Here is a 16,401-nt window from a genome sequence, read left to right as displayed (position 1 = left end):
CATATTTACACATACCTACCTCCTGGGCCCCACTTGGCAAAAATTATAAAACTTCACCAGAAGGTTTTAGACATGATTTTAGCATGATCTAAAGCATGACCAAGAGGGGTCCGGAAAATGGGCCACTGTTGGTAATGAGGGCCACACTTGGTGAATGTGTAACGACGCCTGGGCCACACTTAGATAGTAGCACGAGTGCACACACACACACACACACACACACACTGGGTGAGATCAGAGACAAACCCGATAATGAGGGTGAACACAGGGTCATGATGTCTCTGCCTCCTGGAACAGTTTCTATTATGCCGAAATTAGATTATTGCTGATAATCTATGCTGGGTTTACACAACAGGAAGTTTTTCTGACTCACTGCTGATGGGTTTTCATGTTCAGCCTGAAATTAAAAAGATCAGACCGGGGTCATGTGTCGGTTAAAAATCTAAATTCCCTTGAAAAATCTGTCCTGATGCTGAATGTTTAAGTCTGAATGTGACATTCGGCAGTCTTTGTTTTACTATTCAACATATTGAAGTCAACACGTACTTCTGAGCTGCCGTTATATTTTTTGCTGCTGAAAAGCCTTAAATTTGAGCTGGTATGTCAGAAAATCAACCACAGAGGACAAGAACCCACAAACGTCGGGGGGAAAGTTGGTCTGAATGTGGACCTGTGTGAATATAAAGCTGTCAGACTAATTTTGAGAGCTGGCAACTTGTTCAATCTCTGTTTTAATTTAAAGATTTTTACCAAAATGTCCATACAGTGAAAGCAGCATGCTAGCAGAACAACAGCAGCAGGTTTAGTCTCCAGCTGTGTCTATACGGGATGTTAGGGCTGCTGCGATTGGTCGACATAAGCAATGATGTCACTGCTCAAAACCCTCATGTTTATTAAACTTAATTCTTTATAAATGATGTTTTCTTTAGAATCAGTACGTAACTGCTGTGTCATGACGACAGTCATAGTTGACTCCGATCACTGGTCGACTGCCGTCAGCCGCACAGTTTTAGATAAGGATGTTGTGATCAAGTTTAGTTGCTCCTGATGCTGCATGTTAACTAACAGTCACTTCTAAGCTGCTGCTCTGCAGATAAAATCCTAATTTTGTGTTAAAGACTCCTGCTGTGCTGAGAATTTGGCTGTAGTGTCAGAATTCTACAGTCTGAGAGCAACACTTCAACAAGGTAGAAAAGATGTTGCTTTAGGTGCATTTTCACTTTGTAAAGGGGTTTGACAGAACCTTGAATTTCTTTTGGAGTTGCACTACCGACTCAAGTTTAACTCTAAAGTTTTGCACTTTAATATGCAAACCAGATTTTTTTTTGTCTTTTTGTCCACCTTTATTTCCCTTTTGTTTCATTTTGTGTCATTTGTCTCATTTTTTTTTCAATTTTGTTTCTCTACTATGCCATGATTTTAGTGGTCCGGCCTACTTCAGACCAAATTGGGCTGAATTTGCCCCTGAACTAAAATGAATTTGACACCGCTGATATAAACTTTCTTTCCATTTTATATAGTGCTGTATGATAGAATAATATACAGTTTGTAAATCTTCAAAATAAAAATTTTACTTTGTTTTGGAGGTCAGATAACTGTTTAAATTCATTAACTAATCTGGAAATAGTTGATAATTTAATTGATAGAGAAATTGCTGTCAGTGGCAGCCCTACAGGATGTGTTCAGGTACAGTTTTGCATGTGGGTAAACTAGTCATGTGTACAAAGCCCAAAAGAAATTGCAACCAGTTTAGACAACTGCATAGTCTGTAGCAACTGAAAAAAGACTGAGTTTGTATACATTAAGCTGAATATGTTCTGAAAGACAACTTTAATGAGAAAATGACATGCACTGCAGCTGGCATTTCAGCTCACCTTTGCAAATACCGTTCACACCAAAATACCAGAACTTGTATCTCTCTTCATAATAGGACATGCATAAAAACTTTTCACAGAAAACCAATAAAAAACAGACAGTGCAAGCCTTTTCTCTTCCTGCAGTTGCTCCCAAATATTTCAGTCATTATTTATTGCATTCAGAAGACAAGAATTTTAGTGAGAGACTTTTAAGTTACAGCTTCATCACAGAACAACAAGTTGAACATCTTTTAAAGTCTGTGTAAAGGGAATTCAGAAATTTGTTTCTGACCATATTATAATTGTCAGAAAATAAATGCTGAAAACATGTCATCAGACTAAATTATGTAGGACTAAATCATGGTGTTAGATTGTTTTTCATTCCCCTCACACTATAACATTATAAAAACTAGAAAAGCACATAGAGAGCGCAGTACTCCTCCAAGGCTGCTCATTCCCCCATACGGTATTGTCAGAAATGCAGCATTTGTTTATTAGTTATTGATGCAGAAATCTTGAAGAAAACCTTGGATCTAGACGATGTCACAGCCTCAGCCTCAGCCCCGGTGTTAATCTGGTCTGTGCAGCTCTCCACAGCTGCTGATCAGAGGACTGAGTGCAGCTGCAGCTCATCCATCATGATAAAGACCGGCTTCAAACGGCAGTTGGCGGCAGATCGTCCTGAATGTTCAGTCCATACTGACAACGGTGCGAGCCACACTGACTCACTGAAGCATCCTACCTTTCCCCCCAGGAATCCTCCAGAATGAGGACCTGGGCCTTCCCATGGATGCCCATCCCCCACGTACAGGACGTGGACCCCCGACTGCTCCGGTTGACTCAGCCGCTTCCGAAAAGGACCCACCGTCATACCTGGTCGCCACCGCTCTCTGCTGGATGCTGTCAGCGCCAACGTGTGCCTGCCCTTCCGACTGCTTACCTTTCCCCCTCCCTCACCCATAGTGAGTTCTGGCCTTAGTTGCCGTATTTATAGTTAGTGTTTGGTATTATTGAGAATGAAGACCTGTTTAAATCAAGTCTGTCTGCATCACTGCTAAAATCTAACCAGGTGGTCCTTGTGTCATTTCTGACCTTCCCTGAAAATTTCATCTAAATACGTTGGTCTGTTTTTGAGTAATGTTGCTAACAGACAGACAAACCAATGTCATATAACTCCGCTGTGTTCCTTAGTGGAGTAATAAAACAGAAAGCAACAGACTTTCAAAACAAGAAACAATAGCACCTTAGAAATGGAGGCTGTTTCTGATAAGATTCCCAGACAGTGTTGAAATCCCTGATGGTCCTGCAGTGACTGTTTTATTGCTATGTAAATACAGATAGCGCAGGATTTGTATGTTGGTGCTCAACAGTGAGAATAGTTGAGGAGAAAGAGGGTCTGTCAGACAACAAGTAAGTTTTGAGTAATGTTAAAAGACAGACAAACCAGCACCGATCGTCACACAACTCCACTGCATTCCTTGATGGAGTAATAAGCATGTGAGCTTCAGAAATGAATCATAGAGCAATGGGAGGATCTGCTGAATCATGTTGAACCATCTGGATGTGTGTGCATCTTTACCAGGACGCAGTTTGGGAAGAAGGCAATATTCTGCTGGGAATTGTTGAGTCCTGTCATTCATGTGGATGTTACTTTACACATATTTAAACATTCTTGCAGACCACATACGTATGACAGCAGCTTTCACTGATCTGGTATCCAGTTCTTAATATACTCAGGTACTAGCTGAAAGCAGCTGACTCAAATCTACTCATTTATTTTTTGTTCTGTCACCCAAAACATGAACTGAACATGTTTTAGGAAAGTCAGATCTAATAAATGGCTCCTCTGGATCTTTAAACAGTGTTGTTTTTTAGGAAATTGGTACACATTTGTCTTTACTGGAGTGCCAGGAGTTGTTAAACACTACAGCAGCCGTAGCCTCATATCAGTGACCGAAGTGAACCCACACACAACAGTTACATCACGCTGCCATTTTCTGCTGAGCGTGCTATTGTTAGCTGCCAAGTACAGCATTAAAAAATAAAGGCAGTCAATACACCATAATTGTTGCTCATAAAAAGTGGCTAATATACAACAGGCCTGAGCTTTATGATATACAGGTTTACCTCAGGATCTTATTTATTTCATTTACTTTGGCAGATTTTACCTTTAATGATCTCTCCTTAAATTAACTTTTATCGGCAAGCATTTTCTGGTTATTCTCCATATTTTTATTTTCTTTCCTTATCAGTATGGGATCACTTTTTCTGTCTCCATGTTTTCCTGTTCTTATGCCTGCCAACTGTAATGAAACATAATAAAACACTGAAATTAGCCGCCCTCCCCCAAGAGTTTATCCTCCATCAGTTTTACTTTATTACTGCAGGCAAGCTTTCCTGAGTGTTATAAGGAAAACATTTCATTATGGCCCAGAGACAGCCAATTATCAAACAGTCCAGTGTAATGTCTGAGTATAAGCTTTCAAACCATTCCTTTTATTTTTTTAGATGAAGCAAAAATGCAGCATGCCTTTTAGTGAACAGAATTCCCAGATAGCAAACTATGGGTGAATCAATGTTGAATCTATGTTGAGACCTAACGTCGAAATTATACAGAAAGCGCAAGGTTGATAAAATGTTGAGTCAACGTTTGCTTACATAGATTACATGTTTGCAAACATAGATTCAACATTAATTAAACATTGACCTGTCAAACATTTTAATTAAACCAAAATACAATGTAGATTCAATGGTATCTTTTAAACACAAACTTCAATGTTGACAAAATGTTGTTGAATCAACGTTGATCCAACCATCAGTCTTCAACCACAATTCAACCTTCTTAACCCTAATTCAACATTGATTTAACATCTTTTGCTATCTGGGTAAAGTGTGATTTATGGTTGGAAAGCAAACGTTGACTCAACATTTTATCAACCTTGCGCTTTCTGTATAATTTTGACGTTAGGTCTCAACATAGATTCAACATTGATTCACCCATAGTTTGCTATCTGGGAAGGCAACTGTGTATTAATCTACAGTGGCTGCTTCTGTAGCTGAGAAATACCACACAGCTGCCAACAGGACAGAAGAGCTATAAAATCCGATGTGAAACATGACAAATTAAAGATTTTACTGCGTCAAGTCCAGCCTTAAATCGAAAAGTAGAGCAAAATTCTCCAGTCTGTAAGTAAACATCCCCGTGAGGATGTTTAATGCTCCTCTGAGATGATGAAACCTAATGACTGATGAAACGTCTGCAGAGACAGTCCAGCTTCTGTTTCCAGTGTTGATGAGATGATTTTCAACGGTTAGTCATCTGGCGTAACCTGGAAACTGAACTGACTTTGCAGGAACTGCGATGTGGACAGATGTGGAGTAAGTCAAAAACATCACGCTAAAACTTCTGAATAAAAAACCAAAACACGCTGTTCTCATTTTCCACGACTAATCTACAAGAGAAGTCTGTCACAACACACAACATCAGTTAAGTGGAAGTATTTGGGTTACAGACAGGATGATGTTGAGCAGAGACAGGCGCTCTGTCAGCAGGATCTAGCTCTATACGAGGAAACATGATGAATTAGTTTGTTCATTTAAATCAGAACCACAAAGCTCCGTATGACAGCGTTGCACCATATGAGGAACTACCCAAACAGCAGAGAGAAATCACTGATGCTGTAACTTTTCAGCTGACAGGAGACATGATGCTTAGAATACAGTTACCAAAAAGGGTTTTAAAAACATGATCTGGCTGTTTGATAAGCAGCACCTGTTTTTGTTAAGTTGCCATTTTTTACTTTATTAATGATGACTAACTGCATTATTAGTGAATGATCAAACAAATCATAAGAATGAGAGAAGTGCTGGATTGAGAGAGTTGATTTAATTATCAACTTATGCTAGAATACAACAGTTTTTAAAAAAAAAGTTTCATCAGTTTAATACATTTATAGTAAGTTTTTTAAACAATTTATTGTTCAAGGTAAGCTAATTTCAAACTCTAGGGCAGATCACTAATGACAATGAGGAATAATACAGGATACAGATTGTGTGTTTGATGGTCTGAGCTCCGGATGTCAGGACTGATAACTTCTGGGATTGATGTGAATCTTTAAATACCTCTGAAAGCTACTGTTTTTACCAAACCACCACAGTCATTCTGGAATTAATCATTATTTGCTCGTCAAGGAACGCAGCAGAGTTATGTGACAATAGGCTTTGGTTTGTCTGTCTGTCTGTCTGTCTGTGAGCAACATTACTCAAAAACAAATTAACGTATTTCAATGAAATTTTCAGAAAAGGTCAGAAATGTCACAAGGACCAAGTGACTGGATTTTGACAGTCATGCGGCTTAAAATCTGGATCCACGGATTTGTTAAAGAGTGAAGCCGCATCACTGTTAAAATCTAATCACTTGGTCTTTGCGTCATTTCTGACCTTCCCTGAAAATTTCATCCAAATCCATTTTTGAGGGTTGCTAACAGACAGACAGACAGAGAGACAGACAGACAGACCATCGTCACATAACTCCACCACGTTCCTTGACAGAGACAAAATGCTGCATTTCTGACAGTGACATATGGGGGAATGAACAACCTTGGCGGAGTACTGCACTCCCTGAGTGCTCTTCTAGTTTTCAAATGCAGTTATTGAAGTTATCTGTATATATTTTTTAAAGATCTCTCATCATACAATAGAGATAAATATATTGCATTATCATTTTTTTAAAATTATCGTACACCTTTGTCTGAAAGCAGACTGAAAGTTCAGCTGTCCATGTCCCTGCAAATATCGCAAATACTTTGGAAAACGTAGCTTGTGTGGATCAATGAAAGAATTCATTACTGAAAAGCTATTTGATTCCAAAAACAGCCCAGTTAATCCCATGCTGTGAGAAATGTAGTTAAACTAGTGTTGCACCTGCCGGACACTGACTCTCGCCTGCAGAAGCTACAATCATGCTATTCAGGGGAATACCTGTGTTTAGTTCAGCTGTGAGATAACAGCTAAAATGACAGTATGCTCTCCGCCAAAAGCACAAATCAGTGTCAGATTTCAATATGTTTAAATTTCTTCCAAGAACAACTCATGTAATTGCAGTGATTCCAGCAAAATGAACAGATCTCACAATGGAATTTCACAGTTTCAAAAGCTGATGTCACAAGGCCTCAACACTAACTGTACTTGCTGCAGTTTAAAAATGGAAAACAAACAAACAAAAAAAAGAAAACAGAAAGAATGCAACATACATCTCCAAGCCTTGCTAAAAATAAACTTAACGATATCTGCACAGGAGATAAGCAGCCCCCAGTCTGGGTTTTTAAGTGTTTCTGTCTCATCAACACAGCAGACAAAGCGTTCAGCTGCACCCAGAAATGCTCTGCTTCTCCAGGTTTACTGATTGAAATGATGAGATAACATTCAACTCCAACACAGTGCGCAGCAGCATGTTGTTCTCAATGAGCCAGAAACACATGCTTTTTTAAAAGTAAATATGTAGAAGGATCCTGGGGCCTATTTCACGAAGCAGGTTTAGTGAAAACTCTGAGTTTGTTAACCCCTGAAATGAGGAAAACTCAGAGTTTCCTGTCTCAGAGTAGATCAACTCAGAGTTGAGTATTAAACTCAGAGTTTGTTAAACCTGCTTCATTAAATAGGCCCCTGATGGTGTTAGCAGGGGTGTTAATGGGTGATATGGCAGAACACATCTGTACAACTGCTGGAGTTAGCTCTGGTGCTAACATCAACATGTTTTACTTTGAGGTGATCCCGTTGCCTTGAAATGCTGCAGTGGTAAGAAATCTCTGGGCTAAATAAACTTCCTGTATCAGTCTGTTTTGTTCAGCTTTACTGTCAATATGCATGTTTCTTCCCTTTTCACCTTAGTGAGGCAGATGCTAGCCAAGTCCCTCACAATCACAAAGACGTTTTTCACATTTTATTCCTGATCTTGTCAAATGAGTAAAATCTCTCTATATTAAGCAGCCAGTTTGAGTCAAAATGTCAATGTATCCCCCCTTGTTAACATGCCATCAACGCTGTGTGTTCATCTGTGGTATGAGAGCATCCACAATGTTAAAAAAAATAACACCTCATTTACTGTCAGTAGTAATTTATCAATTAAGTTATGAGATATAATGAAATTTGTTGTGGAGCCATTTCAATTTATGGTGCTTTACTATTAAAAAAGTTCATGGGGAGCCCTGTAATAAATTTAACAGTGTAATGAAAAGAAAAAACAAACATCCATAAATGCTTCCACATGTTCGAACCCTGAAGTTCAAGCATGTGGAACTTTCATATTTTGTCTCCTGCTTCCCTAAGCCACTGTGCAAGAGCTGGGGAAGTTAACCACATACTTATTGGCCAGACCAACCAATTAGACCTCATCCTTTAAGTCTGAAAGTTTTAAAACCCTCACATAAAGTGTAATTTCACTTTTGCACGTCCTACCTCACTGTGGTGTCTTTTTGCCTCATTATGGTGCACAAAGCTGTAATATGCTCATAGATATGGGCAGTGGGATGTGTTTACTGTGTGAATATGAACACGACAAAAGGAAAATGGTGTGTACAACTGCTTAGAAATAGAACCATACATGTGGAATACATTACGTAACACAAAAATCACAAGAAAAGTTGAGCTAGAAAGTCAACTTTCTAAACATTTATTTCTAACAACCATTTAGTGTTTAAATGTGAGAAGGTCACTGGATTGAGCCCACACAGTCTCCCTCACACATTCACTTCACTCAGTACTGCTGATAGTGTATCTGCATTTATCAGAAAGGTACTGTGTGGCGTCAGCTGTGACTGGCCCTGATTAAAGGGAGTGTGGGAGAGAAGAGGGGAACGATGACGCAATTTCATGTACGATGCCTCATCTCTTAATCACACATAAGGACCAGTATTGCAGCTGTTTGTATGTGAGGGCTCAAGGTCGACCAGGGTCTGTACACCCTCTTGACTCCATGTCTCTATCTCAGCATCCCTCTAGCTCTGTTCTCTTTACCTGCCAGTGAATAACTGACATTCAGATGTGTATCAATTAATTAAGTCTTTCAGCTGCTTCTATTGTAATTTAACACAGTGACGCCCCACGGGGGTCAGCTGCTGTTAAGGTCTTAAGGTCAAAGTTATCTTGTTGTCACATTAGAGGAAATTACGCATTAGAATCACTTTGTTAGAGGGAAGCATGCCATGGTGACATTGGTGCACTGACTTTGCTTGGTGTAAAGGATCATTGCTTTTGATTGTGTGTTTACAGAAACACAAAGGAATCTTAAGTGGTTTAGACAGTTATTCTCAAACTTAAAAAGTGTACTAATCTGGAGCTAACACCAGGATACGGAGTGCATGCATAAATGCATGTTGGTCAGTTTCAGTAGCCAAACCTTGTTCCTAGCAAGTCTAAGGGCCCACAGCCAACAGCTCTGTGAGTCTTTGTAGCACTATGTTGAGCTAAATCCTACTGTTAGCATGCCAATTTGACCAGTACGACATTTGGCCAAGCTAATGTTTAGCAAAAATATTGTTGACATGTTCATCGTGATGCTGTACAGTGGCTTGGTTGTTAACACTTTCACCTTACAGCTAGAAGATCTCTGGTTTGCATCCCGGCCTTCTCAGGATCTTTCTGCATGGAGTTTGCATTCTCCCTGTGCATGTGGGTTTCCTCCATGTTCTTCAGTTACTCCAGCTTCCTCCCACAGTCCAAAAACATGCTGAGGTTAATTGGTGACTCTAAATTGTCCATAGGTTTGAATGCGAGTGTTTGAATATGAATTGTTTGTCTCTAAGTATAGCCTTGTAATAGACTGGTGACCTGTCAGGGGTGTCCCCTATCTTCACCCTAAGTAAGCCGGGATAGACTCTAGCCGCCCCCCAACGACCCTAATGAGGATTAGGCGGTGTGTAGATAATGGATGGCTGTTCATCATGTTAGTTTAGCATTTTAGCATGCTAACAGAAAAGTTTTGGGATCACCAGTTAGTTGGACTTATCTTGTTGGCAATGCTACACAAGACTTGGTTTTCAAGGCTACTAACTAAGTATCTGTCTGTTATCGTGGTAATGTTGGCATTCTTTGCCCTTTCCCTTTAAAGTTGCTTTTACTGATTTTGTTAGTTTTACATTAACTAATGCATCAAATGATAGACAGCTTTCTCCTGCAGGAACTCTGGGCACCCAGGAAGTGGAATGAATATTTATAGGCACAGCCCATTAAGTGACCCTTTCAGTTCCGCTGTTTCTGTTGCAGTGTGGGAACTGACAATCCATTACGATGTTTACTCTGACGGCACCAAAATAGCAACAAATAGTAGTTACCCAACATAACACCAGTTCTGTGAGCATGTACAAAATAAGATAATGGAGGTTTGTGTAGTCTATCTGGTGAGTTTTACGTTGCTAATGGGGATGTTTGACAAGACTGGTACTCAATGACAACACCGAGTGAGCATGAATCCAGCCACACAGCACCATCTAACAGCGTCATAAACACAGTGATACATTTGCTGACTATTGAGCTACAGGAGTTGGTGGAGACCAAAACCAGAGCTGAAAGGAGAGAATAATGGACTGCTGGTGTTGCTCTGTACCTGGGGGATGTGTAAAAAAGCAACTTTTTGTGTTTACCATATTAATTTGAAAGGTGTTCAGTTTGTTTCCATCATCCCCAGGTCTTCAAAACGAGCCTTACATATAAATAGAAGGCTGTCACTTTTAAACCATTGCTAAACAAGTTCAGACAATACTGATCAAGACCAACAGCGCCAGGTAATTTTTTTCAGTTTTTTTTTTTTTACAGCATACTTAAATATTAAATCTGTGGCAATATTCCCATGCTGGCACGGCAGCTAATAATGCATTTTATGTGAACCAGCAAGGACTAGCTTGCCAGAGCTGAAGACGAGATGGAGTCAGCTACAGCAACTAGGAATACTGTGGAAGAACAAAGGAAGCATCCAAGTAAAGTTTCTGATGCTACTGAAAAAAAGAAGCTTGACATAGCGATTAACAGCGAGTCGTACGCTATGAGCGTTTTCCACCATGTTTGTGTAATGACTCTCACTCTCACAAAGGGGACACAAAAGTTCCACACTGCAAGTTTAAAGGAGAAGTGAAACAGTCAAGTTAGGATAAATCACTACATGTGTTTACAATCTATTCAGAAGGTACATAAACATGAAACAAATAAGAACATTAAAGGAAAAGATGATTATTTTGTGTCCCCTCTCCAAAGGGCACTGCCATCTTAGGGTAGGATGTCACAGGGTTGGTTGGCTTGGCGAGTTTAGCTACTAGACAGTAAAAGACAGACAGAGAAAGACTGACTGGACAATACAGACAGTCACAGATGGAGACTGAGGAGACACAGATCATCAGAAGACAAAAGGGATGCCACTACTGCATTAGAGTTTAAGTCATCAAACAGTCCACTTTCACAAACTGTCGCTTTATTCTGGTCAACTACTAGCTTGCTGGACTCCACCAGCTTCTCTTCAATGTAATCTTCCTCCAGAAAGTGTTCACTACAAACCCTGGAGTCAGAGAGCATCAATGGGTCTTCTTTTTCAATTAGCTAGCAGCACATCAGTAATGTTCTCGGTTTCAGGAACAGTTTATGAAAGTAGACTGTTTCATGACTTTAGGCATTTTTCCATCCAGGAGTAATACAGTAGTGGCTTCCCTTTAGTTTTCTAATGATCTGTGTCTCCTCAGTCTCTATCTTTCACTATCTTTATTGTCCACAATCAGTCTTTCTCTGTCTGTCTTTTTCTCAATAGTAGTCAAACCCGCTAAGCTAACCAACACTGTGACGTCACTGAAGTCCCACTCCAAGATGGCAGCACCTGTTGGAGAGGAGACAAAAGAAACTTCTTTTCCTTTGATATGTTTACATTTTCTGTGTTTGTCATATAACTTCTGAATAGAGTGCAAATACATATATTGAATTGTCCTAACTTGACTGAGTGCTTCACTTCCCCTTGAAGGCTAAATCTGTGTAAATCAACAAGAGTGGCTGTCAACAAACTGATGCCATTTTTAAACCAGTGCTTTAGCTAGATTTAATGGACAGGGACAGCTTGTGCTATACTATTCTAAGAACTGGAATATCAATGTGAATTAATAGATCACTTCCTGCAAGATTACTGAATACATGTACAAAAAAGTTTGTGTTGCTCTTGACATGATTTCCTTACATTCACAGGTTGAATGGAACCTGTATGGACAGTTGTGGAGGTTTTACATAATACAGCTATGCATTGCGTACGTGCTGCTCACGCCCAGGCTAGACTGTGGGGAATCTCTGCGTGAGAAGCAGGGCGGTGCTGCAAAGTGCTTTCTGAGCAAATAATACTTGAAAAGATATCTGACAATGTCACACAAAAACTGTAGAGGCAAAGATGACAATGCTGAACATGAAGGTCCAGCCACCTCCTTTAAGTAGCAATGGAAAAAAAAAAAGAGTGGGAGTTCCTTTTACTTTGAAAGGCATCCAGAAGCACTAGAGGGTGGAAGAACCGTGCTAAGAAAATAAACTGAGAAAAAGCACTAGAGATTATCTGGAGCTGAAACGCCGCAGAAAACACAAAGTGACAGATAATGGGCCACAAAGAAAACAATCTGGTTTGATGAAAGCGAAGCAAAGATGCTTACCGACTTAGTCACCAGGTGTATTATGTGTTGAAGGAATTCCTCTCTCTTACACACACACACACACACACACACATAGAGGGCTGGATTTTAAAAGGCATAGTGGTGACTGTTTGACCCACAGCAGGAAGACCAAGGTGCCAACAAAGGCCTGGTATTTGTCCGGATTCCACTCTTAATTCACAATTAAACAGCTCCTGTGTAGCAGCAGTTTGCTCTGCTGCTCACAACTGCTCCTGCTGTGGTTTTGTGACAGCATGGGAATGTCTTTCCTAAATTGTCGTTTGTAATCTTCCTTCTTCAGAAATCATTGTACCTTACCAGCAATATGCAAATTAGATTCCTTGGCAGACACCAGCAGAGAAAGTTAACCGACCTGAAGCCAAAGAACAGGATGTGAACTTTTATCCAGATATCAATTATGCAATTAGTCGAATTTCAACTGCCAGAACTTTTCAATCATGAGCAGACAGGGAGGTGTCAAATTCAAAGATAGAAGCAAAACACAACAATAAGACAAATGTAAATTCTGACTTTAAGCTTTTATTTCACACAATTAATATGCACAAATTTTTTAGAACTCCTCTTTTTTTTCAGTTTTTTAATGAAATTCTAGCAGTTCAAGTTCAATGAATAAGCTTGGAATGATACAAAGGTAAGTGGTGAACTGCCAGAGGTTTAAAAAAAAGGTGAGGTTACCCAAAACTGAAAAATAATGTACATTTCAGAATTATACAAAAAGGCATTTTTCAGAAAACAAGACATGGGCTAACAACTTGAAGCTGTTCTGCAGAAATGGTGGTTGATCAAGCCTTAAAAGTTGGTGCTACCAAATCCTACAGGTGTCCCAACTTTTCTTGATTATTTACAACCCAGTGAAGAAAAGAACCAGATGATAAGCTTGAAAACATGGAGTGGCAGCACAGTCTCAGACTTAAACCCCATGGAGCTGGTTTGGGATGAACTGGACAGGAGAGTGAAAGCAAAGAACCTACAAGAGCCACACATTTATGGAAACTTCTGCTCCAGAGTTGGGAAGAACTTTCTGAAGAATATTTGATTTCCATTGTGGAAAGAATGTCATGAATGTGTTCAGCTGTTATATCTGTCAAAGGAGGTACTTTGATGAGTCCAAAATTTAGAATACATTTTGGTTTCTAAACTGATATTTTTTAAACTTAGTTTATTTGTTCTATGCTTTCATTTCAGAGTATAATAAGACATTTCCATGCATCATTTCCAATAAAAAAATTGAAAAATTGTGTTATAAAACTTTTCACCAGTAGTGTACGTTTAGTAAAATTAGTAATTTTATACAAATAGCTATTTGATTGGGTAACGGATGCCTTTTTTTTTAATGTGCACTCTAATATTTGGTTGCATAATCCTTTGATGCAATGACAGCCTCAACTCTGTGACTCACTGGAATAACTAAGTGTTTAGTGTCTACGTTGGAAATTCCTTTCTAGGCCTTTTCACAGCAGCTGCTCTCAGTAGATGCTTGTTCCAGGAGCTCCGTCTCCTTGGCGGCAGGTAAAATGTTCAGTAGGTTTACATCTGGGGAATGTCTTGGTCAGTCTGAGACCTACCACTTTCTGTCACTGATTAAAGTTTAGTTTGGCCAAAATGTTTGTTCACGTATTAAATTCATTAAAAACTAAAGTGAAGGGTTGACATGCATTGTCTTTTTATGTGGGAAAAATCCATACAAAAGGAAATGCCTTCTAGGTTTTACACTCTGACTGGTGATAATTATAGCATGTAGTTGCACCCTCTTTTTCTGCACTGGTTTAACGGCATAGATTTCAAGTGCAATGCACTATGTATCTTGATGAACCAGTTTTGTGAACGGACGTAGATGTAAACATTATTTGTTCTTTTTTGGTTATGAGTTGTGGATGGAAAGCTTCCTGAGACTTTCTGGGACACTTGAAAAAAACGTACCTGTTGTTAATGTTTTTTGCCTTTTGGCTGTGGCTCAGGTAGAGCTGACTGTCCACTTATTGCAGAGAGGTAAACATTGCGCTGTATTTTGAGTTTTGCTTATATAGAAAAGTGCTATAAAGTGTTTTTCTTGTGTGTTCTGACAAGTGTGAATGTTTGCTGCACTCATTTCACTTAAAGTACCGTAGTAGCTAGCATGCTAGACCAAGTAGCTTCCACCTTGAAAGCCAAACTTACTAATTTTGCAATGGATATTAATTTTCATTTCATCCTGTGTTCATTAAAGTGTAAAGTGTTGAAACCACAGATAAGATTAGCAACAGTTCACCACAACGGCCCCATCAGGTGGTGCACATTGCCATCCAACAAAAGTTAAATAATAGTACTAACATTGTCAGTGAGAACCAAACTTTCTGCCCCCTGAAGAACTGAGAAGACTGAAAATAACTGTGGATGGTATCACTCAAGAGGAGATCCCAGAGATATGGTACAATAGGCATGGGAGGGTATGGGAAGAAATCACATTTGAGCTAATGCTGTTCTTCTTCAAGTTGTTGATTAGATTTATTTTTTTTGGCATGGATCAGGACGCTCACACAGGCGATTAATCATACTGACGCCAGGTAAGAAATATCTGGCACCAAACTACTAAAACAGATACCACTTGGGGATTTTGTGGGGATTCAGCTCTGAAATTGAATATAAGTTATTGAAAAAATGTAAAAATGAAAAATAGGGGAATTTCATATAATAATGCATTTTAGAGGAAACTTCTGCAGTAACAGTGATCATATTAAAACATGATGAGCTGCTGAGATTCAAGATGTTTCTTCAGTTTGCTTTTACTGTATGTTGTAGTGGAGAAAATTTAAATGTATTTGACACAATTTCTGCTAAAACATTTTCATATTCATATGCAGATCAATTTTTTTGCCCCCAATCTGAACCAAGCCATTCAACATTTAGTGTCTGCCAATACCTGATCAGGAAGATCAGATCCATCCTGTCTGAACATGCAGCACAACTCCTGGTTTTTGCAATATTACACATCGACTACTGCAGCTCCTGACTGGAAGCCTCCCTGCATGCATGGTCAAACATCTGCTGATGATCCAGAATGCAGCAGCATGTCTGGTTTTCAACCAGCCAACAACAGCACATCACCCCGCTGGTCAGATCACTTCACTGGCTTCTAGTTGATTCCCAGATTAAATTCAAAACTCTGACACTTGCATTGAAAACTAGAATGAAAACAGCTCCCTCCTACTTGAAGTCTCTCATTCAGGTCTACACTTCCTCCTGCTCACTACACTTGTCCAGCAAATGGCTCCTGATCCAACCCCCACAACAGGGCAGGTCCAAAGCTAGACTCTTCTCCTCTGTGGTTCTCCGGTGGTTGAACGAATTACCAAACTCTCTTCAATCTGAGTCCCTCAGACTTTAAGAATTTACTAAAAATCAGCTCTTCACTGAACACCTTTACACTTGACAGACTGCAAAAAAAATCCTATTTCCTCTGCACTACCTGTAGGCACAGCCTGTCCTCAAATGAAAAACGACCACATTGGTCGTCTGTACACGCCTGTATTACGACCGAGTGTTACGTTTTGACTATGCGACCTCTGGCGGTTGAGTAAATATCGACACTCCGGTGTCGCAGGTGAAACGTCACCATGAACAAACATTTATCTAACACTATCCCTATCCCTCACCCTAACCCTAACCATAACCCTAAACCCATGCTGGGAAAGTGAGGAAAAAGCCGTTTCGTGAGGGAAAAGCCGTTTCTCATATTAAATCCCGTAATGTGTTTCTTTTCCACGTAGGGGCGCTAACTTAAATACGCTCTCATGGGTCGTATTCCGGTGCACGTTACATACGACCGATGTGGTCGTATGAATTTGAGGACTTGTTGTGTAGGCACCATGGTCCCATTATCA

The sequence above is a fragment of the Acanthochromis polyacanthus genome, chromosome 1 (genome assembly GCF_021347895.1).
Source record: "Acanthochromis polyacanthus isolate Apoly-LR-REF ecotype Palm Island chromosome 1, KAUST_Apoly_ChrSc, whole genome shotgun sequence".
Lineage (NCBI taxonomy): Eukaryota > Metazoa > Chordata > Actinopteri > Pomacentridae > Acanthochromis > Acanthochromis polyacanthus.
Note: the sequence above shows the minus strand (reverse complement) of the source record.